The 25,449-nt window shown below is 40.2% G+C and overlaps 1 protein-coding gene and 1 pseudogene across 14 annotated transcripts in view; both read right to left on the bottom strand.

Moving 5' to 3' along the window:
• CTNNA3 (catenin alpha 3) overlaps nucleotides 1–25,449 on the bottom strand; it is a 1,849,311-nt gene that overhangs the window by 603,741 nt on the left and 1,220,121 nt on the right. The gene's annotated exons all lie outside the window — the stretch shown is intronic.
• Nucleotides 22,496–23,540, bottom strand: LOC143653083 (ribonucleoside-diphosphate reductase subunit M2 pseudogene; annotated as a pseudogene).

Below are 25,449 nucleotides of genomic sequence, written 5' to 3'. Positions count from 1 at the left end.
ATAATTCAATTGGTTGTAAAACTATTTATTGTCAATGCACAAAGAACTAAAGACACAAAGATAGTTAGTGCCTGCTTTAAGAAGCTTGTTTACTATTCAGAAAGAGGCCAACTATATGTGACTATAATATTATAATTCAATGAAGCAATACAATAAACACCATAAGAAAAAATATTGGTCCGTAGGCTTTGGAGAGCAAAGAGACCACCTTCAGTTACAATGCTGTTCTAGTTTGCTAGTTGCCTGAATGCAACATGCCAGAGATGGATTGGCTTTTAATAAAAGGGGATTTATTTTATTAATTCTTCAGAGGAAAGGCAGCTAACTTTCAACTGAGGTTCTTTCTTTTGTGGGAAGGCACAGGGTGATCCCTGCTGGCCTTCTCTCCAGGCATCTGGGTTCTAACAACTTTCCCCAGGGTAATTCCTTTCTGCATCTCCAAAAGCCTGGGCTGAGCTGCGAGTGCTGAGATGAAGTATGCTGAGCTGCTTGGGCTTGCGCTTCATTGAGCTCTCTCATTTAAGCACCAGTCAATTACATCAAACATAATTCATTGCAGTAGGCACACCTCCTAGCTGACTGCAGATGTAATGAGCATCAGATGAGATTCAGGTACCACTGGCTCATGTCCACAGCAACAGAACTAGGTACCTTCACCTGGCCAAGTTGACAACTGAATCTAACTAGCACATGTCCACCCCTTGTCAACTTGGCAACTACATGCATCACCTTAAGCAATATTAAGGTGCAAAAAATTCTCTTCTGGCTATGGGCCTATGAATCTTAAAACAAGTTATCTGGAGCCAATATGCAAAGGAGGACATTCACAGGATAAAGATTTTCATTTCCATAAGGAGAAACTGGAAGGAAACAGGGGTCACAAGACCCCAACAGTTCTGAAAACCTGCAGGGCAAACACCATTGGATTTCAAACTCTGAAAGTCATTTATCCTTCAGCTTTAGAAAGTGACAGTCCCACCTTTTCCAAGGGCTTATGCAGTGGCCTGTCTCTTTCCAAATCAACCTTGGGGGACATCGAGGAAACTACCTTTTTCTCGGCTCCACTCTCTCTAGGCATCAGGGCCACACCTGGCTTCTCTGCCATTTCGGAGACACACGCTCAACTGGGGCAGCCAGGCTCTCCCCAGTCCCCCAAGGAGCATGCTCTGCCTTCTCCAAGGCCTGAGGCTGCACGACTCTTCCACTGCAACAAAGTGGGAGACTCATCCTCGCCCTTCAGGGTAAACTTACTATCTCCATGTATACGGGTGGGTCCACTCTCGTGACTGAGGTTTCTTGGCTTCAGACCCGAGCTTCCATGGTTCTCAGTCTGCAAACTCCAATTTGTCCCTTCTGTGTCCCTCTTTGTCCAGACTGGCAGTGGTTCCATTTACACCAACAGTCTCTTCAAGTACTCCAGGACTTCTGCATCATTCTCTTCACAGTTCCTCCAAAATCTTCCCCTTAGCCATCCAAATAATTGTTCCAACATATCTGGTATTTGCAAACTGCAGCAGTACCCCACACTCTGGTACCAGATTTGTTCTAGTTTGCTAGCTGCCTGAATGCAACACACCAGAGGTGGATTGGCTTTTAATAAAAGGGGATTTATTTTGTTAGTTCTTCAGAGGAAAGGCAGCTAACTTTCACCTGAGGTTCTTGCTTACGTGGGAAGGCAAAGGGTGATCCCTGCTGGCCTTCTCTCCAGGTCTCTGGGTTCCAACAACTTTCCCTGGGGTGATTTCTTTCTGCATCTCCAAAGGCCTGGACTGAGCTGTGAGAGCTGAGATGAGGTAAGCTGAACTGCTTTGGCTATGCTACATTGAGCTCTCTCATTTAAGCACTGGCCAATTAAATCAAACAGCATTCATTATAGCAGGCACACCTAGCCGACTGCAGATGTAGTGAGCAACAGTTGAGGTTCAGGCACCATTGGCTTATGTCCACAGCAAAAGAGTTAGGTACCTTCATGTGGTCAAGTTGACAACTGAATCTAACTACCACAAATGCTAAGGAAAGTCTTCAGGGAAGAGTGACCTTTGAACTGGCCATTTGGATTCTCATTGTACAGGTAGGTAGTGAATGCCCATTATATGCAAATCAAAAAAGTAAGAGCTTTGACTTCCTTAAGGGCTTGTAGAATTTTACAAGTATATATTCATTTCTTCCCTGCATTGTTCATTCAGCATTTCAAATGTGTACTGAGTGCCTTTTATGTATCAAACACTGTTCTAGGTTGCAGGGATATGGCAGTAAAAAAGGCTCAGTTAAAATTCTTTGCCAACCCTCAATAAAATATTTGCAAATTGAATTCAGCAGCACATTTAAATAATTATATACCATAACCGACTGGAATTTATTCCAGGTGTGTAAGACTGGTTCAAAACAAAAAAAAATAAATTAATGTAATACACCATATCAATAAATCAAAGCAAAAAAAACACATGATTATCTCGAGTGATGTAGAAAAGGCATTTGAAAAAATTCAATATCCTTTCTTGAATAAAACACTTCAAAGGGCAGGAATAGAAGAAAATGTCCTCAATATGACAAAAGGAATTTATGAAAACCCACAGCTAATATCATAATCAGTGGGAAAAGACTGAAAATTCTTCCACTAGATCAGGACAAGACAAGGATGCCCACTGTCACCATTGTTATCCAACATTGTGCTGGAATTTCTAGTTAGAGGAATGAGGCAAGACAAACAAATAAAAGGCATTCGAAATGGAAGGGAAGAAATAAACTTTTACTGTTTTCAGATGACATGATCCCATATGTAGAAAATCCTAAAAAATCTACAGCAAAACTAAGGCAGATTAGATAGGGAAGGAGGGAGGGGGGAGTGACCCTAAACCCCATAGCAAAAGTTCTTTTCAGCATGCACATCCAGCCACACACAGAGCCCTTACTCAGGTCAGCACCTGAAAAGTACCAATGAATAAGTGCAACTCATCAATCCCTTATTAGCAAAACAAGAGGGAGAAGGGCCCTTCCAAGTCCTTATAATGCAAGGATGCCAACCTCAGACTGCTTCTCCTCCTTTGGAGAATGCCTGTGCTCATCCTTGAATTTGTACCTTCGCTATGCATTAAAGTTTTGAGCTGGGTAGTCCTTGGATTCTTTGAGCAGGGTAGTTTATGAATGCTCTAACTGTACACACTGACTAGTCCTTCAGTTCTTTTTTGTGGCTGAATTTTCTGTAGCTGAGTCAAGAACCTTCGCAGCTAGATTCTCCAAGAATTCCCATTGAAGCAGAATAAAAATATGATAACTGTTAGTCCCTGGTTTCCTACTTAGCTCTTAAAGAGTTAATAAAAACTGAAAATTCCATGTTTCTTATCTAGTTCCAAAGAAATGAATACAGAGCTGCAAACTTCAGCTGCAAATTTTCTGAGACAAGTCTTCCTAATGTCCCAAACCACTGAAACCTCTTGAAACCATAAAAGGTTATAAAATTCTGGGCCCAGGGGGTGCAAGGATGGTTTAGTGGTAGAATGCTCACCTGATATGCGGGAAACCCAGATATGATTCCAAGATCATGCACAAAGAAAAAAAAAAACAATATATTATATATACAGAGTTGCATTTTCAACTCTGTTAAGTAAAATCATTTTCCTCCCCTCTACATGGGACATGACATGGAGGGGTGAAAGTCTCCCTGGAGATGTGGGAGATGACTCCCAGGGATGAGTCTGGCCCTGGCACCATGAGATCAACAATGCCATCCTGACCAAAAGGGGGAAAGGAAGTGAAACAAATAAGTTATCAGTGGCTGAAAGAGTTCAAATACAGTAAAAAGGCTACTCTGGTGGTCACTCTTACACATGCTTAGTTGGATATTGCCACTTACCATAACTTGCCAAATCCCAACCTAAACCATTCCTGCCAATTCTTAAGAACACCTAGGGCATTACATAAGATTCTACAAAGGCTTCATGCACCAGGGTAACACCCAGAAACATAAAACCTCCAGGTGGGTCTCTGGATCAGATAAGTCTTGAAATGCAGAGGGGCCAGCATCTCCATAACATCAACTAATTCCATCCCCTTATCCCATATAATCAACAGCTCCTTCCGACATGAAAAAGGTAGAATGGGCATAGCCCAAATAACCCTAAAGAGTGGGAGAAAGATCAAAGGTGATGTTGGAGTTCTATAGAGAAGGTAAGGTTTAACAAATGAGTATGACTGATGAATCATTATACTAATGTTTCTTTTAGACTCCAGTATCTTAAAGCAGCTAAAAATAAAAACCTAAAATTGTGGAATTGTAACCCACACCAAACTCTGAAATCTGTTCTGCAGCTAATTGTTGTGATGGACTTTGAAATTTATTGCCTTATTGTATATATATTATTTTTCACAAAAAAGAAAAAAAAAATTTTTATAGCCTCCAGTGTTTCAAAGTACCTAAAAGGAACAATCTGAAATAGTAGAATGGTAACCTAAAACAAACTCTGAAATCTTGTTCTATAACTACTTGTTGAACTATACATTGAAAGTCATTGCTTTTTCTTTCTTGTCTTTGTTTATATGTTATAATTAACAATAAAAATGTTTTAAAAAAATTCTGGGCCCAAAGCAAACTCTTTGTTAATGATAGGAAACATAGAGTCATAAAGATTGTTAACCATTTGCCCAAAGACACATTTTAGGTATGTGACAATAAACCACAAATTTTGCTATCTATCTCCTCCTAGAATAAGGAACACACCTAGTATTCAAAGGTTACCATGGAAACCTACTACCAACAAAACTTTCCTATAAAACAACCTAACCCATTCCAATCAGAATATGTCCCTCCCTTAGGCACATCCACATTAATCCCTCTAACGTGTACTCTTTAATAATAAACTTTACTTCTTTTTAATAAACTTTACTACTTCTTCCTACCGGCCCACTCATCTCTAAATTATTTTAGTTTTGAGACTATCAAACTTTGATTGGGGCTCAGTTGGCACCACTGCCAGCAGGGTGCCAGTTACATCATGATTTTCTGGCATCCAGCAGAGAATTCCTGGGGCTTTTCAGCATCCAGTAGAGAATTCCTACAGCTCTACAGCATCCCAGCCTAGAACTTCCAGAGCTCCCCAGAATCCAGCCAAGAAACTCCAGGACAGCTCTCTAGCCTCTAGGTGAGAATTCCCAGGGTTCTCCAACGTCAAGCTTATTGAACTATTTGGCTGTACTCAATGACAGTCCTTGAATTTTCTCCTGAGACTGAATCAAGAACCCTCATGGCACCACCCCTTGGTTGAGGTCTTGATTTCTCCAAGAACTCCTGGGACTGTCTGGCTTCAACTTGGTAACACGAAGGGACCCAACAGCACTTCCTACAGGTAAAAACACTGTTCTCTGTCCTTGTCTTCTCTCCTCTGGCCACAGAACATAATCTTAGCCTCTTTGTTTGGCTGTGGCTCCCCTCACCCCAGGAGGGTAGTGGAGGATCAGTTCTTCATACCATGCAGATTCGAGGGTTAAACAAGTGACAGTTGATGCCATTCTCTGGGGCTTGACTGCAGGAGCGCTCTGAATGTTGCAGGAGTTCACTGACCCACCTATGTGCTATGCTTGAGTCTCTCTTTACCACCTAGGCACTATATGATAAATTGAGACTCTGAATCCTGCTGCTTGAAGCCTTGATTTTGTTATTGCTGAGAATAAGCTTGGGCATTAAAAAAAAAAACTGTCAGTGGAATTTCCTTAGGGCTGCTGGAGGGCTGCTTGGGAAGAGGGCAGGGACCCTTTTTAATCTAATAGTCCTGGTCACAGTGAAAGAGATCTAATAGTCAGAGGCAATTAAAAGAAGGGTGTGTAGGAACCTTCACAGAAGAGGTCCCGTTCTTTCTGGCTCACCAATCCCTGCCCTCAGGGCATCTTAAGACCTTCCTGAATATGAATTAACCGGCCAAAGAGGGGAGGCTTCATCACAGAAAGATGGGGTGTGGGGGATGTGGGTATGATTTAAAATTTTAAGGCAAAGAGAAGGGAATTCAGTCACCTAGCAGGGTCCCACTGTCCAACTCACAACTCTAAGAGAGGGGTTCTGCTGTGTGGTGATTACAGGCCAGAATGTTTTTACCCTAGGCTGTAGACATTTTATTTACAAGGCTTAAATAATCTTTTCAATAAGTAGATGTTTCTTTAGGCACCTCCTACTTTCCCAGTTTGGTCAGAAACTTAATTTATAATTCACATTTATATGGCATCAGACTTCCACCTCTCATGAGGCACATTCCCTCCATAACTTTCTCTACTGTCTACAGATCTACCCAAATACTTTTTAAAATGCCCTTTAGAGATGAGTCCTGCCTATGTTGTGGATTTTTCTATCCTGTGATCCTTCTTATAAACCCTGGGGATGCAAAAAGGGTGACTCTCTGGGGATGCCCAAAGATCACATCACCTGGCCTGTCAAAATGACCCCAGATGTTGGATCTAGGACTGGGTTCAAGGCTTGGGCCTCTTGTATTGTTTTAGTTGGGAGCATTCCATGAAGACTCCTACTTCTTAATATCCCCTCCTTTTCTACCCTCTCTTTTTCTCCCTGTCACAGGCAGAGACACAACCAGCTGAACAGCAAAGCATAGGCAATTCTCCTATCCCTACTGACTCTCCCCTTAGATGCCTCATGAAACACTGGGACACATTCCAACTAAATGGCCTAGAGATAAAACAAACAAATTAGTCTTAAACACAGTGTGGCCCCAATATAAACTAGTCTCTATGACCAATTTAGTCTAATGTAAACAGAAGCTAAGACATTTTTCAGAAGCCTGGGCAAGTTTGCTAAAGAATCAGTCTCTTTCACTCTTCTTTGACCTAACCTGAGGAGACATTCACATTATCATATCTACCTGCTATGCTCCATAGGAGAAGCTCCATATATGGGCAGAAGCCCAACTCCATGCAGATACACCAACAGCAGCCCAGCCAAAACAGTATCTAGCAGGAGCTACTGCAGTCCCTAACAAAACCCCAAGTGGAACTGGAACTACTAACAAGGACAGGCAGATTTAAGACATTGTTTTAGTTTGTTAAAGCTGCCAGAATGAGATATACCAGAAATGGAATGGCTTTTTAAAAAGGAATTTACTAAGTTGCAAGTTTACAGTTCTAAGGCCATGAAAATGTCCAAATTAAGGCACCAACAAGAGGTTACCTGCACTCACAAAAGGGCGATGCCATCTAGAGCACCTTTGTCAGATGGGAAGGCATGTGGCTGGCATCTGCTGGAGTCTTTGGCTTCTGGACACCTTTCTCATGTGGGAGGGAAAATGGCTACATCTGCTAGCTTTCTCCACTGCCTTCAGTGGCTTCCCTGGGGGTGTTTTCTTTCATCTCCAAAGCTCTCTCACTGTGTGTGCTCTTGGCTCATTCCAAAATGATTCCTTTATAAATGGTTCCAATAAGTAACCCCACCTTGAATGGTTAGAGACACATCTCCATGGAAACCACCTAATGAAAAAGTCCCACCTACAATTGGGCAGGTTGTATCTCCATAGAAACAACTTAATCAAAAAGATCCCACCCAACAATGTTGAATGAGGATTAAAGAACATGGCTTTTCTGGGGTTACACAAAAGTTTTAAACTAGCACAGACACTGAGACCATATGATTGTCTGTCTTATAACAGCAATGAAAAACTATTAGACCAAAAAAAAATTAGACAAAAAAATTATGATGAAATTGGAGCAGTAACCCAGGGGAAAGATGAGAATCCTGCTCTGTTCCAGGTACACTTAGTAGAAGCCTTGAAGAAATATACCAATATAGACCTAAATTCCCAGGAAAGGCAAAATTTTACTAAGGTCTCACTTTATTAGCTAATCATGCCCAGATATTCAGAGTAAATTGTAGAAAATGCTATGGGACTGCAAACCCCCTTTAATGAGATGCTAGATACTGTGTTCAGTGTTTTCAATAATAATAAAGATGAAGCAGAAGGACTGGAGAAGATTTAGCGTGATGTTTAACAGGAGACAAACTCATTTAATAGCAGTTGCCTTAAATAGCACCCTGCACCCTCAGGGTAACCCCAAAGGCCAAACAGGATGGAAAGGCAGCTGTTTCAAATGTGGGAAGTTGGGATATTAGAGCAAAAAGTGCCCTGGCCTGGTCAGGCTACTGGGACCTTGTCCTCGATGCAAAAAGAATGGTCACACTACTGTACCCAACTCCAAAGGGAGAAGGGGAGAGATTCCCACACCATTGATGGCCCTGAGTGAGGACTGAAGGGGCCCAAGGTCCCAAGCAGCAACCATTTCACAGCTAGCTATAACCATGGAGGAACCTCGGGTTATCTTTGACATAGGTAAAAGTATTGACTTGTTAACTGCTATGGGAGCCACATACTCCATTCTTACCCAGTACTTTGGAAACTTGTCCTCAAAAACTTATATCATAGTGGGATTGACTGTAACCCAAAGACCCACCAGTTTTTCACACACTGCCCTTAAATTCCAGGTTAGGGGATGTTCTCATAAACCACAAGTTTTTAGTAGTCCTTGGGTGCTCTACCCCTATCTTGGGGTAGAGACTTTTTACAAGGTTTAGATATAGCCCTCCAACTTGTGGCATCCATTAGCTGTCCAGTCACAGTGTTTTCTGCATAATGTAAATCCAGGTAAAAATCCAGATCAAATAACCCCAGGCATTCATTCCCAGATAGACCCCCAGCTTTGGGAACAAAGTGTACCTGGAAGGGCTATCAATGCCCAACCAATAAATATCTCTCACAAAGACCAGAATGTTTTCCCCCTGAAAGTGGCAGTAGCCTCTTAAGCCAAAGACAAAGAAAGGGTTGCAACCTCAAGAAAATAAGTTTCTACAGCACAGGCTTATAATACCATGTCAGTCTCCTTGAAACACTCCTATCCTTCCAGCATTGAAACCAAACAGAGTCTACCAAATGGTATAGGACCTCAGAGCTATCAATGAGGCCATGGTCTCACTCCACCCAATAGTACCTATTTGCTATAGGATCCTCACCCAAATACCAAGGGATTCAAAGCAGTTCACTGTCTTAGACCTCAAAGATGTTTTCTTTTGCATTCCCCCTTCACCCTGATTCCCAGTATCTGTTTGCCTTCAAGTCAATTCCTCCTGGATCCATAGACACCTGGCAGTATATGTGGATAGTCCTTTCACAGGGATTTTGAGATAGCCCCACTTATTTGGGAATATCCTCAGTAAAAAGCTAAGGAAATTAAAGTGTATGGGTGGTTCAGTGGTACAATGCTCGCCTTCCATTGTGGGAGACCTGGGTTTGATTCTTGGAACACGCACCCCCAAAATAAAGCAAAACAAAAAACTAAGGGCTATAAGCTGGAAAACGGAGCCCTACTCCAGTATGTAGACAACATACTGATTTGTAGTCCAAGACCTGAAACCTCCAATAACAATAGTGTTCGGATTTTAAACTGAAGCAAATGTATCAATTATTGTACTCAAAAATCCAGATCTCCAAGCAAAAAAATCATCTAGGATTCATTCTCTCTCTCTGGGGGCTCAAGTACTCAGTACAAGCCACATAGAAGCAATAAGTGGCCTGGCTCCACCAAGGACCAAGAAACAACTCAGGGCTTCTTAAATATGGCTGATTTTGGATTTGGATATTTGGGTTTGGAGTGATTGTCAAACCTTTTATGCCTTCTAAAAGGGCCTGATACTGAAGCTCTTGAGTGGACAGGAGAACAGCAGAAAGGCTTCCAAACTCTTAAAACCTTATTAACCTCAGCTCCAGCTCTGACATTGCCCAGTTTGGAAAAAAATAACATTCACTCTGCATGTGGCAGAAAAGCAAGAAGTGGCCCTTGGAGTGTTAACCCAGAAATTGGGAAAGGATCCTCAGCCAGTAGCCTACTTTTTTAAACAACTGGTTTCAGTGGAATGTGGATGGTCAGGATGCCTAAGGGTAGTGACTGCAACTATGCGCCATACTGAGGAGGCCTCCAAGCCAACAATAGGTCAGCCACTTGAAATTCAGAGACCCTCTGAGGTCAAAGGGTCTAGAGATCAAAGGCCACCAATGGTTGATGGGTAGATGTTTAGTGAAATACCAGGCCCTCCTCCTTGACACACTAGAACTCATTAAAATCATATCATACTCTAAACCCAGCCAATCTCATGCCTACAAAAAAATCAGTGCCTTCAACACACACATAGATAGAGGTAATTAGTCAGGTGTACTCTATTCACCCTCATCTGAAGGATGAGCTCTGGAAACCCTGATGAGGTTTAGTTCACAGATGGGAGTAATTTCATCCTCGAAGGAACACAAAGGGTAGGGCATGTAGTGGTGGTAGTCCCTCAACAAGTTATAGAGGCAAAACCCTCACCACCAGGCACGTCCTCTCTGAAGTCTGAACTCATTGCACTCACCATAGCTCTAACATTAGGCAGGGACTAAAGATCAACATCTACACTGACTCCAAGTATGCCTTACTTCTCCATGCCCATGCTGCTATATGGAAGGCAAGGAGGTAACTAATAGCCAAGTGTTCCCCCATAAAATACCACCTAGAAATCCTGTCCCACCTGGAGGCTGTCACAGGTCCAAGGAAGTTGCAGTAATTCACCAGAAGGAAGACTCTGATGTTGTACCTGGAAACTGGTTTGCAGATCAAGCAGCCTGACAGCACTCTCCCCAGTGTCTGAAATAAATTTAATCCCATACCCTCAGGAAATAGACATAAATACAGAGTACACATCAGACAAAATCCAACAAGCTGAATAAAGGGGATATACTAGCAGCCCTGGATATTGGTACAAGCAGGGATCAAAGATATTTCTATCTGGACACATGCAATGGAAAGTAATCAAGGATCTCCATGAATCTTTTCACCTAGGAAGAGAGGCCTTAACTACCTTTGTCAATAATCTCTTTGAGGGCCTATGCCTCACCAGGACTATAAAGGAAGTCCCTCATTTATGCCCTCTCTGTGCCCTAAACAAACCTGGAAGAGGGCTGAGGCCTCCCCTATTATTACCACCAGTCCAGTGTAGAGGCACATATTGTGAAGAAGACTAGTAGCTAGACTTTATCTAGATGACCCTGTGCCAAGGATTTGGGTATCTATTAGTATTCACTGATACTTTCATGGGGTGGATTGAGGCCTTTCCAATTAGGACAGAAAAAGCCCAGTAAGTCTCAAAGGACTTGCTAAAAGAAATAATACCTCAGTTTGGACTACTTAGATCCATTCAATGTGACAATGGCCCTCTTCTACTTCAAAAGTAGTTAAGCAACTCTGTGTGGTCCCTGTAATTTCTTTTCACTTGCATGACTCCTGGAGGCACCAATCCTTTGGTAAAGTAGAAAAAGCAAATCACTACCTGAAGAAAACCATAGCTGAACTGTGCTGAGAGACAGTTGTGACATGAATAAAAATCCTACCTACTGCTCTTCTCAGAGTAAGGGCTGCCCCTAAAAGCATTTTTCAGTTAAGCCCTTACAATATGACTTACAGGAGACCCTTCCTCTCCTCAGAACTTCTAATTAACAAACAATAAAATACCTCATAAATCTAGGGCAAATCCAATAAGCTCTTAGGGAATATGAGAACCAGATCCTTCCTGCACCCTGCCACACTAATTTACTTCCCTGAATACATCCAGGGGACCAAATATTTGCTAAAAACTTGGAAAGAAAAATCCCCAGCAGAGCAGCTACTGCTGAAATGGAAAGAATCTCACACAGTGCTCTTAACCACTTCTATGTCAAACTTATACAGTGCTCTTAACTATTTCTATGTCAAACTACAAGGGGTTACTAGGTGGGTATTTATTTCCAGGATTAAATTTAACTCTCCTAAGTCTCCACAGGAGGAAGAACTGGAAAATGGAACAGAAACACAAGCATCCTACTCTTATGAACCAACTGAAGGTTTGAAGTTCCTTTTCAAGAAAACTGTACAAATCATCTCACCAAAAGAATGATGAAGTTACTCCTGTTTTTCTATGTGTGTGTCCTCTTTACCTCCTTCTCCTGTACACTGGTCCACCCTTACTTTAGTGTGGTCCAGCATGCAGTTGACCACTTCAGTTTATCCTCCTGCTGGCTATGTGTGCCCATTCTGGGCTATCTGAAGCATGGCCCATTGACACAAGACTCTGGACTTCTACCCACTTGTTCTGGATGCCCAAAGCCCATGTGAGATGCACCACCATGGAACTAACAGATCCTCTCTCAAAATTTCCATGTACCCTTGACCACCTTCTCAACATATTCTTCCAAAAGCCCAATATTTCTCTAAAATCACCAATCACCCAGTAAAGGGTATCTTATCTATAAATACCTACCTCTCACCTTTAGTAAAACCTGTACCCTTTTGCTTATATTCCAATTCCAACAAAATCAATCTAGGAAGCCTTGTTGTAACCATACATTCTGGATCACAGAAACTCATAACTTCACTATTATTAATTCCACCCACAGTCAGTCAAGTGGGGGGAGAGGAGGATCTTATATAACAAGGAATGCACCCTCACTATCTCCAAATTCCCTGAAAGAATAACTCTCTTCAGGACTAACATAACTCATTTCCAAGGGGAAGCTTCCCAATTCTGGTAGAGTCAGTTGGTAGACAGATGCAGATCCCCTGTGTTATCCTTCAGACACTGTGTCCAATGCTTGCATCAAAGTCCACCTGACAGGACTGCCAGGAATGGTCTAGGATAAAAATCAAGGCATCATGTTTGATTCTAATGACAACTCCCTATGATCCTGTCTTTCAGGCTGCAGTGGAACACAGATCAACTATGAATGAATCAAACTTTGGGTGGCCACATTGGCAATCAGCAGTCCATCATCCAGAGAAGTATGCAATCTAACATTTTCTGTCTCCTTAGACCCAAATCAGGGAATATTCTTCCTTTGAGGGCACAAAACCTACCTAAACATACTTTCATGCTGGTCAGGGATATGAACTTTACTGTACATGGCCCCAGTACTCAAACTAAAAAGTGGAAATGAACCTTTTCCACCCAGCTTTCCAACCTGTCATCGCAAATTGGAAGAAAAGAGTAGTCTAGTTCCTAATCCCACTCATAGCTATCATCAGGATTGGGGGAGCAGTAGCTACTGGAGCTGCAGGAATAGACCATGCAGACTGGGTCCACCATAATCTCTCCCTCAAACTATTCACTAACATTGAATGAACAGCCTCTACTTTAACCCTTCTCAAATCCCAAGTCAACTCATTAGCAGGTATTGTCCTTTAAAACCAATGAGACTCTGATGCCATTACAGCAGCCCATAGAGGAACATGTGCATTCCTGGGAGAGGATGGTTGCTTATACGTTAATCAGAGCTAAAAATAACACAGTATATCAAATCCATTAGAGACCAGGCTACTCTATCCACTGAGCCCTAAGATCTCCCATTTAATTTATTCAAGTTTCTTCCATCCCTAGTCGCAGAGATAGGTGCCATTTTTCACTCCATCTTTTTATGTTTAATGGGGCTAGCCACCCTAGTTCTTCTCAGCTTTGTGGGTTTTCATTTCTCTCTCTCTCTCTCTCTCTCTCTCTCTCTCTCTCTCTCTCTCTCTCTCTCTCTCTCTCTCTCTCTCTCTCTCTCTACCTCTCTTTCTTAGAATGCTGTACCTCAACAGTAACAGCACAACCCATGGTACAGATTGAACACACTTGCAAGATATTGACAGACAATGAAGGGGTCACAGCAGAAGAAGAAAGATGCTGAAACTCCTATACCTTCCCAGAAGAATCACTAGATATGATAGCCAGAGAATTCCACTCCTGTTATAGTCAGGGACAACACCTCTTTCAGCAGGAAACAGTTACAGAAAAACCCCCTTCTTCACTATCCCTTAAGGTTAAGGAACTGAAGCAGAATGAGGCAGGTAAGTTAGGGATGTAGAGAGAGGGAAGTGACCCTAAACCCATAACAAAAAGTTCCTTTTGGGTGCATACTCAGCCCACACACACCTAGCCTTCACACAGATGGGCACATGAAAAGGATCAATGAAAAAGTACAGTTAATCAATCCCTTTTTAGCATACCCAGAGGGGAAAGGGCATCTCCAAGTCTTTATAATACAAGGATCTAGATCTTAGGCAGTTTCTCCTCCTCTGGAGAATGCCTGTGCTCACCTTCACTACACATTAGAGTTTTGAGCTGTACACACTGGGTGGTCTTTGGTTTCTTTGGCTGTACATACTGTCTAGTCCTCGAGTTCATTTCTATGACTGAGTTTCCTGTGGCTGAGTCAAGAAACTTCAGGGCATCAGCCCCAGGTTGGGGTCTAGACTTCTCCAAAAATTCCTGTAGCTTCCCAGCATCCAGCAGAGAATTCTAGGGGCTCTCCAGCATACAGCCAGAATTCCTGGAGATCTCCAGTATCCAGCCTAGAACTGCCAGGGCTCTCCAGCATCTAGCTTATTAAACTACTTGGCTGTACACACTGACTAGTCTTTGATTTTTTTTTCCTGAGATTGAGTCAAGAACCCTCATGACATCAGCACTTGGCTGAGGTCTCTTATTTCTACTAGAACTCCTGGGGCTAATGTGGCTTCAAAGCTACTAGAACTAATAAATGAGTACAGCAAAGTGGCACAATTCAAGATCAACATGCAAAAATCAGTAGTGCTTCTATACACTAGTAATGAGCAATCTGAGGCGGAAATGAAGAAAAAAAACAAACATTTACAATAGCAACCACAATAATATAATACTAAGGAATAAATTTAACCAAGGCCACAAAAGGCCTATAGACAGAAAACTAGAAGACATTACTAAAAGTAATCAAGAAAGACCTAAATAAAAGAAAGGTATACTGTGCTCATGGACTGGAAGACTAAATATATCTAAGATTTAGTCAATTCTACCCAAACTGATCTATAGATTGTGCCAGTTTGAATTTGTGGTGGATCCCAGAAAAGCCATGTCCTTTAATCCTCATTCGATATTGCTGGCTGGTAGCTGGCTGGGTATCAGTTTTTGATTAGGGAGAGCTGTGACTCCACCCATTCCAGGTGGGCCTTGAATCCTTTAAAGGAGGAATCATTTTGGAGGGAGTCCCTTTTTTAGAGCCATGAAAATGATGAGAGCCAGAGCCTACACCACCAGAGAACTTTGTAGATGAAGAAGGAATACATCCCCAGGGGAACTTCATGAAACAATAAGCCTGGAAAAAAAGCTAGCAGATGCCATGTTCACCATGTGCCTTTCCAGGTGAGAGAGAAACCCTAAATTTCATCAGCCTTTCAAAACCAAAAACCTCATTTTGGTCTTTAATTTGGACATTTTCATAGACTTGCTTTAATTGGGACATTTTCATAGGCTTAGAACTGTAAACTTGCAACTTAATAAATTTTCCCTTTCTTAAAAGCCATTCCATTTTCTGGTATATTGCATTCTGGCAGCTAGCAAATTAGAACATAGATTCAATGCAATACCAATTAGAATCCCAACATACTTTGCAGAAATAGAAAAACCAATAACCAAATTTATTTGGGAGTGTAGGGGTCCATGAATAGCTAAAAATTTCTTGAGAAAGAAAAATGAAGTGGGGGATCTCACACTACCTGACTTTAAAGCATATTATAAAACTACAGTGGTCAAAACAGCATGGTGCTGGCATAAAGATAGATATAATGACCAATGGAATTGAATTGAATGCTCAAATAGATCTTTTCATTGATGGATAATTGATTTTTTTAAATAAGGTGGTCAAGCCAACTTTAACTGAGACAGAGCAGCCGCTTAAATAAACCATTTGGACAACTGGATATCCATATCCAAAAGAATGAAAGAGGACCGCTATCTTACAAATTATGTAAAAATTAACCCAAAATGGATCAAAGACCTAAACATTAGAGCTAAGAACATAAAACTTTTAGAAAAAAATGTAGGGAAATATCTTAAAGATCTTATAACAGGAGATGGTTTCCTAGACCTTACACCCAAAGCACAAGCAATGAAATAAGAAATAGATAAATCAAATCTCCTCAAAATTAAACAATTTTGTACATCAAAGGGCTTTGTCAGGAAACAAAAAAAGACAGCCTTTGCAATGGGAGAAAAAATTTGGAAATCACATATCAGATAAGGGTTTAATATCCAGAATATATAAAGAGATTCTACAACTCAAGAACAAAAGACATACAACCCAATTTTAAAATGGGCAAAAGACATGAACAGATACTTTTCTGAAGAGGAAATGCAAATGGTTCAAAAACATATGAAAAGATGCTCAACGTTACTGGTTATTAGGGAAATGCAAATCAAAACCACAATGAAATATCATCTCATACCTACTAGAATGGCCATTATAAAAAAAAAAAAAAAATCCAGTAAATTACATGTGATGGAGAGGATGTAGAGAAAGAGTCACACTTATCCACACTTGGTGGAAACACAGAATGGTGCAGCCACTCCGGAAGGCATTTTGCTGGTTCCTCAGGAAGCTAAGTATAGAATTGCCATATGATCCAATCCCATTATTAGGTATATATTCAGAATAACTGAAGGCAGGGACATATATAGACATTTGCACATCAAAGTTTATAACAGAATTATTCATGACTATCAAGAGACGGAAATAGCCCAAATATCCATCAATGGACAAGTAAATAAACAAACTATGGTATATTCATATGATGGAATATTATGCAGTAGTAAGACAGAATAAAGTCATAAAGCATGTAACGATATGGATGAATCTTGAGGACATGATGCTGAGTGAAATTAGCCAGAAACGAAAGGACAAATACTGTATGGTCTCACTAATATGAACTAATGAGTGAATTTTGATACTTAAAGTTGAGAACACAGGCTTTCAGGAGATAGAAAGAGGGTAGAGATTGGTCATTTGATGCTGATGGAGTACAAAATGTTCAACAGGATTGATTGTATAGATCCAGAAATGGATAGTGCAATACTATCAGATGGTAGCAAAATATTGTAAGTACACTGAACAAAGATGAGTGTGAGCCTGGTTAAAAGAGGAAGGCTAGTGGCACATATGATATCAGGAGGAAAGAGAGATAAAGACTAGAAATGTTAAATAGTGAAAGCTTGAGTGGTCAGTGGCGCTGATTAAATGTACAAATATAAGAATGCTTTTACATGAGGGAGAACGAATGAATGTCAACATTGCAAAGTGTTGAAAATGGGATGGAATATGGAAAAACGCAATCAATGCAAACTAGAGTCTGTAATTAACAGTTACATTGTAATAGGCTTCTACTAAATGTAACGAAGTCAATATATCAAAGCTAAATATCGAAAAGAGTGGGTATAAGGGAGGAGTATGTGATTCTTGGTGTTGATGTTGGTGTTTCCCTTTTTTATTTTATTTTATTTTTCATCCTTCATTTATCTTTTCTTCCTCTTCCTCTTTCTTTGTGGAAGAAATGTAAATGTCCTCATATAGATTGTGGTAGGAATGCATAACTAAGTGTTATAGCAGGAACCGTTAATTGTTTACTTAGGATGGATTATATGGTGTGTCAATAAAACTGCTTAAAAATAAACAAAAACATACAAGTGCTGGAGAAAATGTGTAGAGAGGGATGTACTGTTCCCTATTCATTACTGGTAGAGAAGCAGAATAGTGCAGCCCATCTAGAAAGCAGAGTGGTAGTTTCACAGGAACCCAAGTATATGATTGCTATATGATCATGTAACCCCATTATTAGATATATACTTGGAAGAACTGAAAGCAGAGACATGAATGGACATTTGCACACTTGTGTTTATGGTGGCAGTATTCACAATTTGCAATGCATGGAGGAGGCTTAAGGACAAATTGACTGAAATGGAAAGATGAATTGTGGTAGATATATACAATGGAATACTGAGCAGCAGCAAGAAAGCTGCAACTAGGCAAATGCAACTAGGCAAATGCAAAGTGAGGAACCTCCATAGAAACAAAGACTGACAGCACTGGAGCCCAAGAGCAAAGTACCAGCAGATGACAGACACATGACTTCCCACTGACAGAGGTGTTCTAAAGCCATCCACCTTTCTTGAATCAAAGTAACCTCTTACTAGTGCCTTAATTTGGACACTTTTACTTCTTTAGAACTGTAAACTTGTAACTCATTAAATTCCCTTTGTAAAAGTTTTTCCATTTCTGAAATACTGCATTCCGGCAGCTTTCAAACTAAGACACAGGGCAGTGTGATTGTGAAAACTCGTGTGGCTGGGCTGACACTCCCTTTATCCAGTATATGGACAGATGAATAAAAAAATAAGGGCAAGAAGTAGATAAATAATCGGGGGGGATAGGGGGCATTGGATGTTTGGGGTATTCTTTTTTTTTAATTTTGACTTTCATTCTTCTATGTATTGGGTATGAAGAAGGGATCAGCAAGAGCTCTGAGCTGCCACTCCTGCTCAGGACCGTGGCCTTATCAGGACCATGGCCTTAACTGGAGAGTCCTTGCTGACTTGATCAATTTTCTCCACACAACACTTAAGAAAAAATAACTTGGCAGCTAAACTTTTCTGGTGACTGCAGCAGATTACAGGAGTGAAAAAAGAGCCTGGACTGTGATAGTGGAGGTAATAAAAAGGACTTGACAGGACTTTTGACTAATTAAAGAAAGATGAGGATAGGTCAAAGACTATTGCAGGAAACACCATGATGCCATTACCAAGTCTATGGTAAAATAAAATTTAAGGACATGGAAATCTGACCACAATGATGCAATAAAAGTATTTTATAAAGCATTATGCTCTATAAATGCCATTCCCAGTTATAAAATGTATGTATTCAAAGATGCAAGAAATAAAAGTCCAATGAATATATACAATAATTAACAACGATTCTCTCTGGGTGATAGACTTTCTGGTCTTTTCATTTTCTTTTATGAGTGCAAAAGTGAATTTCTCATATTTCTCAAGGAAAAGGACTTTATAGTTAACAAAACGAGGAGAATTCAAAAAGTCTGACTGGGTTGAGGAGGCATTTGCAGTTCTTATGTAGGATAGTTTTGCTAAGGGGCATTAGACGTCAACTTTCCTATCAGATAAGTTGAGTATGAAATGGTTCTTGGTTCTCTATACAAAGTATATAGTATACAATCAGAGATATGGTACCAGAGCTCAAAAACAAGTTAAAGTTATCATTCAATTACTCATTCATTTATTCATGCACTGAAACAAATTGTTATTGTGTAGCAACATACCAGATTCTCCAGTGGGCCCTGATAACATCATTTGGAAAAGAGCTCACCCACGTTTCTGTACTAAAACAGCCTCTAACCTAGTAAGGGAGTCAGCCAAAAGCCAGACAATTGCAGCATACCAGTGGTTCTTGAACTTTGCCTAGTATCAGAAGCACCCGGAGAGTTTATTAGAGCAGATTGCCACACCCCTAGATATTCTGATTCATAGGTCTGAGGTGAAGTCTAAGAATTTGCATTTCTAATAAGTACCCAGGTGATGTTGATGCCACTGATCTAGGGACCTCATTCTGAAAACCACTGCATTATAAAATGAAAAATGCTATAATGTGGGGGCTATTGTAAAGGCACACACAAGATGCCCTAAAGCAAATGGGAAGAGCATCTAGAGCCATAAGAGAAGACCTCCCAAAGGAGATTATACCCAAGCTGAAAGACGAAAAATAAGTATCAATTAGTAGAAAAAGTGGAGATATCCTTTTAGGAAGAGGCACTGGCACATGAAAAGACCCAGAGACAAGACAAAGCCTAACTCCACTTCCTAGGAAATGTTCAGGTAAGATTGCTACGTGAGTGAGAAGGACATTGAGAAAAAAAAAATAATAATAAGAAAGCAGAGGATATGTGGGGATGATAAGGATGAAAGAAGGGATTATCAAAAAAGGAGTAGAAAACTAAGGTATTAAAGGGTCACATGACTAGTAAGGAGAACTTTCCAAAAGGCCAAATGCTGTTGGAGAGTAAAAAATAATGAGGACTAAAAAAGGTTTTTGAATTTGGAAAACATAATTCATCAGCAGAGCAAAATGCTAGGCACAGGTTTCAGAATTTATCAAAATATAACAGCAACAATAACAAGAATCTTTTTCTACTAAGTAACCTAAAGGAAGCATCTTACTTAAATGCCTTACTTTCAAGAAATTACTGTACATAGAGAAGGGGGAAAAATTGTTTGCTTGAAAATGCTGTGTTGATATACTCTTTCATTTTTTTTAATGAAAGTGGAACACATTAAATTTTAAGAAAACATACACTAACTTTAGGATTGACTACTGTGCAATGTGCCTTGATTCCAGTTTTAAAGTTTTATTAACCTATTAACAATGTATGTCTGTGTACACTGTAAAAGCTCTGGTCTCTGGTGTTTCATTGTTCTTGCAATTGGACAACTGTGTACATATGTGGTTTGGTTGAAATTATGACCTCACAGAGAGGTTTACATTTAATCTGCTAGAGCAGAACCCTCAGTGGGAATATGGAGTCATGAATAAAAGACTATACTTTGCAAGAATATTTTCAGTTCTGCTGCCGATCCAATTTACTGACGCAATACTGCAACCTATGAAGAAACTTTATCCTGCTTGATTCTCTCTCACATTTAGTTTAAATCTAAAAGTAGATGCAATTGATGAGTATTATTCTTTAAGGTAAAAGAAATCTCCATCCCAATATTACACACCTAGAACTTTGCGTTTATATAGGGGAAAAAAAGACCATTCTTAAATCCTCTCCATGCTCAACTAATTACTAGTGAAATGTATTATGTTAATTTCTGAGGCATTCTGTTTCTCTGGATTACGGTTGAGAATGCATTTATCTCCCTTCTCCCTGTCACTCATCTAGTCCTTTTCTTCATCTTTGGAAAGAGAAGAAAACCTTTCCAAATCTTGGATTCTGATTCCAAATTCTCCCTTGCACCTGACAATGCAAGAGAAAGTGCTTATTCATTTTAATGTTGCCCAAGTGTGAGGGCCATAATCTCTATTTATTACCTTTAGTGACAATATAATAGATAGAAAAATCTCATAGTACAGGAAAAAAAGAATGACTAGAAAATTTATACAATAAGTATTGAAGAAAACTAGGACAGGCCAGAGGTCAAACAGCCAACACTATCAGTTGACAAATGCTGCCAAAGGGTCAATATCTATCAAGCATCATTTGCCACATAATATCTTGGCATTTTGGTTTGGAAAATAAAGGCAGATTGACAATGTAAGCCCTATTAAGTATATCTATTAGCTTATACTTCCTTCTGAAATTAAAAATTTGAATGGGACATATATTAAAAGCTCATGCAACACTAGTTTTCTGTTGAAGTTTAGGCAATCAGGTTGGCACTAGATTTTGGTAGATATTAGAAGCGATTGCACTGGGCAATGTCTAATCAGTCAATCATGACTGTAAGAAAATATTGCTTATTTCCAAGTATGATCCAAAGGCCAGATGAAGAAAGTTTCTAATTTAAAAACGCACTCAACTTTTAGGAGACCCAACTTCAGTTCTGATTTTATTACCAAAGAACAAGATCTTGTATAGGTCATTTCATAAGATGATTTGAAAAATTTATGACATCTAAGACCTTTAAGGATCATTTCCTACCAACTAGAAGGTGGGAGAAACACAATTTGAGAAATCAAATGTTATGACCCCTTACAGGTATTAAGACCAAGCTCACCAGCAGTCAGCTAAGGCAATGCCTCCATTACTAAAGACTTAAGTTAGAAGTTTTTTAACTGAAAGATCAACCTTTAAAAACCTAAAAGCTTCTTTTCTCTCATCCCAGGACACTCTATCTCAACATGCACAGCAGTGCTACAGGATAAAATTCACAATGTGTCTTCTATGTGGCGTCGAATGGCTAGGTTTGCACAGTATTGACTTTAAATTGATACAAAAGTACTTCAATTGATGAAAGAAAATAAAGCTTAGAAATAACATGCATAGTCTACATAGGTATAGACTTTAGTTTCCTGGTCAATTCTGAATTGGCTCCCATTAAGTGGCAGATTGAATACTCTGCATTGCATTTTCATGTAGAAACTAACAAAATTAAGATATATTAGGCTTGTAGCTTGACAGTGCAATGTTTATTTGCATGTAAAGTGCCAGTTTTATGTATGAACTAATAAGTTAACTTTAAAATTTGCTTTGAAGCAGTGAGGATGATACCTTCCAACTGTGGTGGGAGTCACTGAATGTTCAGTCCTCCTGGATCCAACTAGCTTGAAGGCCTCCCCTCTCAAAGGCCAAAATTCCTGCAGGTACAGTTACATATAGAAAAGTTACCTACAGCCAACCTGCTTGCAAAAACCAAACATAGACAAGATCCTTCATAAAAATCCTACTACCCTGTGTCTTAGATATCCTTTTTCTAGGCAACTCCACTAGAATTATTAATAGGACTAGTTTTGAGGTAGCTACATAGTTTCAAAGATGCTATCAAATATTCCTATTGCTGTATTTTGTGATGTAGCTGGTTGATAACATTTCAAGTAGCTGATTTCTTTTCTTGAGATAAAAGAAATCAGCAAAATAAGGATACATCCTCAGTCATTTAGAAATCAGTATCCAAGGTAAAATAATTTTCTGTTGAACTTGACATCACTCCCATCCTCTGATATTCGCCTACTCTCTTCTCAAAGAAGAGTGAAATATTCTCCATAAAGCCAAATGGATTCTCTATTCCAAAAACCTTGCTGAAACCTAGTTCCCGCATAATACTATCTGTCACAAATTCAATGTACTGCTTCATTAAGGTGCAATTCATTCCAATCAGCTTCACAGGCAAGGCCCCCATAAGTGACTTCTGTTCTATCCTAACAGTATTGATAATTATTTATTTTACTCTCTGTTCTGAAGGTTTGTAAAGCAGGTGTTTGAACATGAGGCAGGCAAAGTCTCAGTGCAACCCTCATCTTTGCTAATAAGTTCACTGGAAAATGTGAAACCAGACATCAGTCTTTGTTTCTTGAGCAAAAAAATCAATACAGAAGAGCCAAAAAGAAGATTCCTTCTACTGCTGCAAAGGCTGTGACATGTTCTCTGTAGGTAGCTTCCTTGTCTCCAGTCCAACACAAGGCCCAGTCTGCCTTCTTTACATAAGGCATCACTTCAATTGCATTGAAGAGAATTCCCTTTCTTTAGAATCTTTAATGTAAGTGTCAATAAGGAGACTATACATTTTGGAGTGTATGCTTTCCATGGCAATTTGGAAGCCATAGAAACAGTGGGCTTCTGTAATCTGAACTTCTTGTCTAAATTGCTCCACCAAGTTTTCATTTACTGTGTCATCACCTGCTGTAAAGAAAGCCAGATTGTGCGATATAAAATATCTCTCCTCAGGCTTCAGGCCTTTCCAGTGTTGAGTGTCCTTGGAAAAATCCACCACCTCAGCTTTCTTATACATCTATCAAATACCATGGCATTCAATAGGAAAGATGACAAAGCACAGAGATTTTTCCACAGTAGTGGTTTGTCCTTCACGTTGGGAGCAGCTACCTTAGTTTTCTCTGGTTTGGCGGTCTCTTGGAAGATCTTCTGGGTGGTTTTGCTGGCCAGGATGCGGGTGCTGCTGAAAGCCAGGGTGTGTTCTCCTTGTCTGCCAGGCTGAGCCCCTTAAGGGGCGAGAGCTGGAGCTGCTGTTGGTCTGCCAGGGTGGCGAGCAGGATGGCATGGACAGCATGATGGTGGCGGGAGGGGGAGCAAGGGGCTCTAGCCCCTCAGTATATCTTAACGGGACTGTTTGAATCACCTTTTGAGTGATTTCTTACTCTGGCTGCTGTTTGTTCCATGCCATTCTCTTCACTATAAATACATTTCTTCCTCAGATGCAGAAGTGATTATTTCACTTCCTTGCTCATAACCTTTGATAGAATCTCTGTCAAGAACAAATAAAATTCTGATTTCTTTTCACTAATTCAGAGTCTAAAACTCTTCACCACAGTATGGCCCTTACAGTGCTGTAATAATCCCCCTCACGTGCACATCCCAGCCATACTGTCTTTAGCTCCTTTCCCTGATCACACCATACATCTCTATCATTCTGTGGCTTTGCTCTTACAACCCAGTCTGCCTTAGTGTCCTTGCTCTATTCCTTTCTGTCTCTAGTCAATCTGAGGAAGTGTCTCTATCTGTAAAATAAAACCTTTGAAATGTCACCACTTATTGTACAGTCTATTCCATTCCCTATCCCCAGCAAAGTGAATATGCAGTAAAATAAGCCAGTAGATGTTGAGAGGAGAATGAAGCAGATATGTAAAGAGAGTAAAAATGCCAAAAGAGAGGAAACAATAACCTCAGAAGGCCAAAGAAAGCTAGGAGTTGACCGTTTCTGAGAACTTCTTACTTCTGGTCAAAAGTCCACAGAATTAATAATAGTAATAGTAATAATAACAAATACTAACACTCATAAAGCCATATTATGTGCCAGGCAATCTTCCAAATACTTTCTATGTATTAACCCATTTAATTTTTACAGCTCATTGAGGTAGGTGCCTACATTGCCACCATCTTTCAGACATCCAAACTAAGTTCAAATATTTAGGATTGGCAGACTTTCTCAAGTTTTCCTTTGTTTGGCAAGGTCACCAGCTATTAAATGGAAGAGCTGTCGACCTGACCCAAGAGTCCAAACTCTTAATTGCTACACAATATTACCTTCCACAGTAGTTCTAAGATAATTCATGGTGCCCTGAGTGAACTGAAATTTAAAACCAAGGGCCTCACTGAAGGAAACATTACAAAGCCTAGCAGGGGGAAGAAAGGTGGGGGGAGGTGACTTGAATTGAATTTTATCAGACAAGTTAATCAGTCAAGGGGGTTGAGAAAGGTTATAGAGGTAGAACATAGCATCAAGGACTCAAGAAGAGTTCCAGTCAGCCCCTTCCCCTTTGGATGTGGCTTCTGCTATCCTAACTGCATTCCTTTCTCATTGATAAAGGCTGGAGGTTGGTGCTGGGGGTTCTTTCTCTGACTTCACATACTGCATGATCTTCATTCCTCCCTTCTCATGAAGGCCAGTCAAAACCACCTCCTATTTGACTCTGAGCATTAGGCCATCTGGTATCCCAGGCAGAAGCCAACTTGGTCAGTTTCATCAGGTCCCATTTTGCCCACTCCAGGTCTCCCATCCTTTCTACTGGTATTGTGGCCAAGGTCTCCACACACCTCAAGCTCAGACCTTCCCATTTTTATGTTAGATCTGATAGATATTTTTTACTACATCTTATACAAATTTGCCTTGGGAAATTCAGCCAAACTAGGTTCAGAATATTTAGGGTTTGCACACCACTGCAAGGTTTTATTTGCTTGTCTATTTGCTACCTGATTTCTGAAGCCCGTGTTTCAGGACCTCTCACCTGTATAGGTTCCTTCTAAGGCACTGGGAGGGGGTCCATATGGTCATTTGTTGTAGTAAAATTTGCCACAGGTATTTTGGGATCCAGCTAAAGTTAAGTTGAGTTAGGGATACACTGAGTTTGGGTTTAGAGGGCCAATTTCAGGTTGGTT

The sequence above is a fragment of the Tamandua tetradactyla genome, chromosome 13 (assembly GCF_023851605.1).
Source record: "Tamandua tetradactyla isolate mTamTet1 chromosome 13, mTamTet1.pri, whole genome shotgun sequence".
NCBI classification, from domain to species: domain Eukaryota; kingdom Metazoa; phylum Chordata; class Mammalia; order Pilosa; family Myrmecophagidae; genus Tamandua; species Tamandua tetradactyla.
This window is presented reverse-complemented; position numbering and strand designations above follow the sequence as displayed.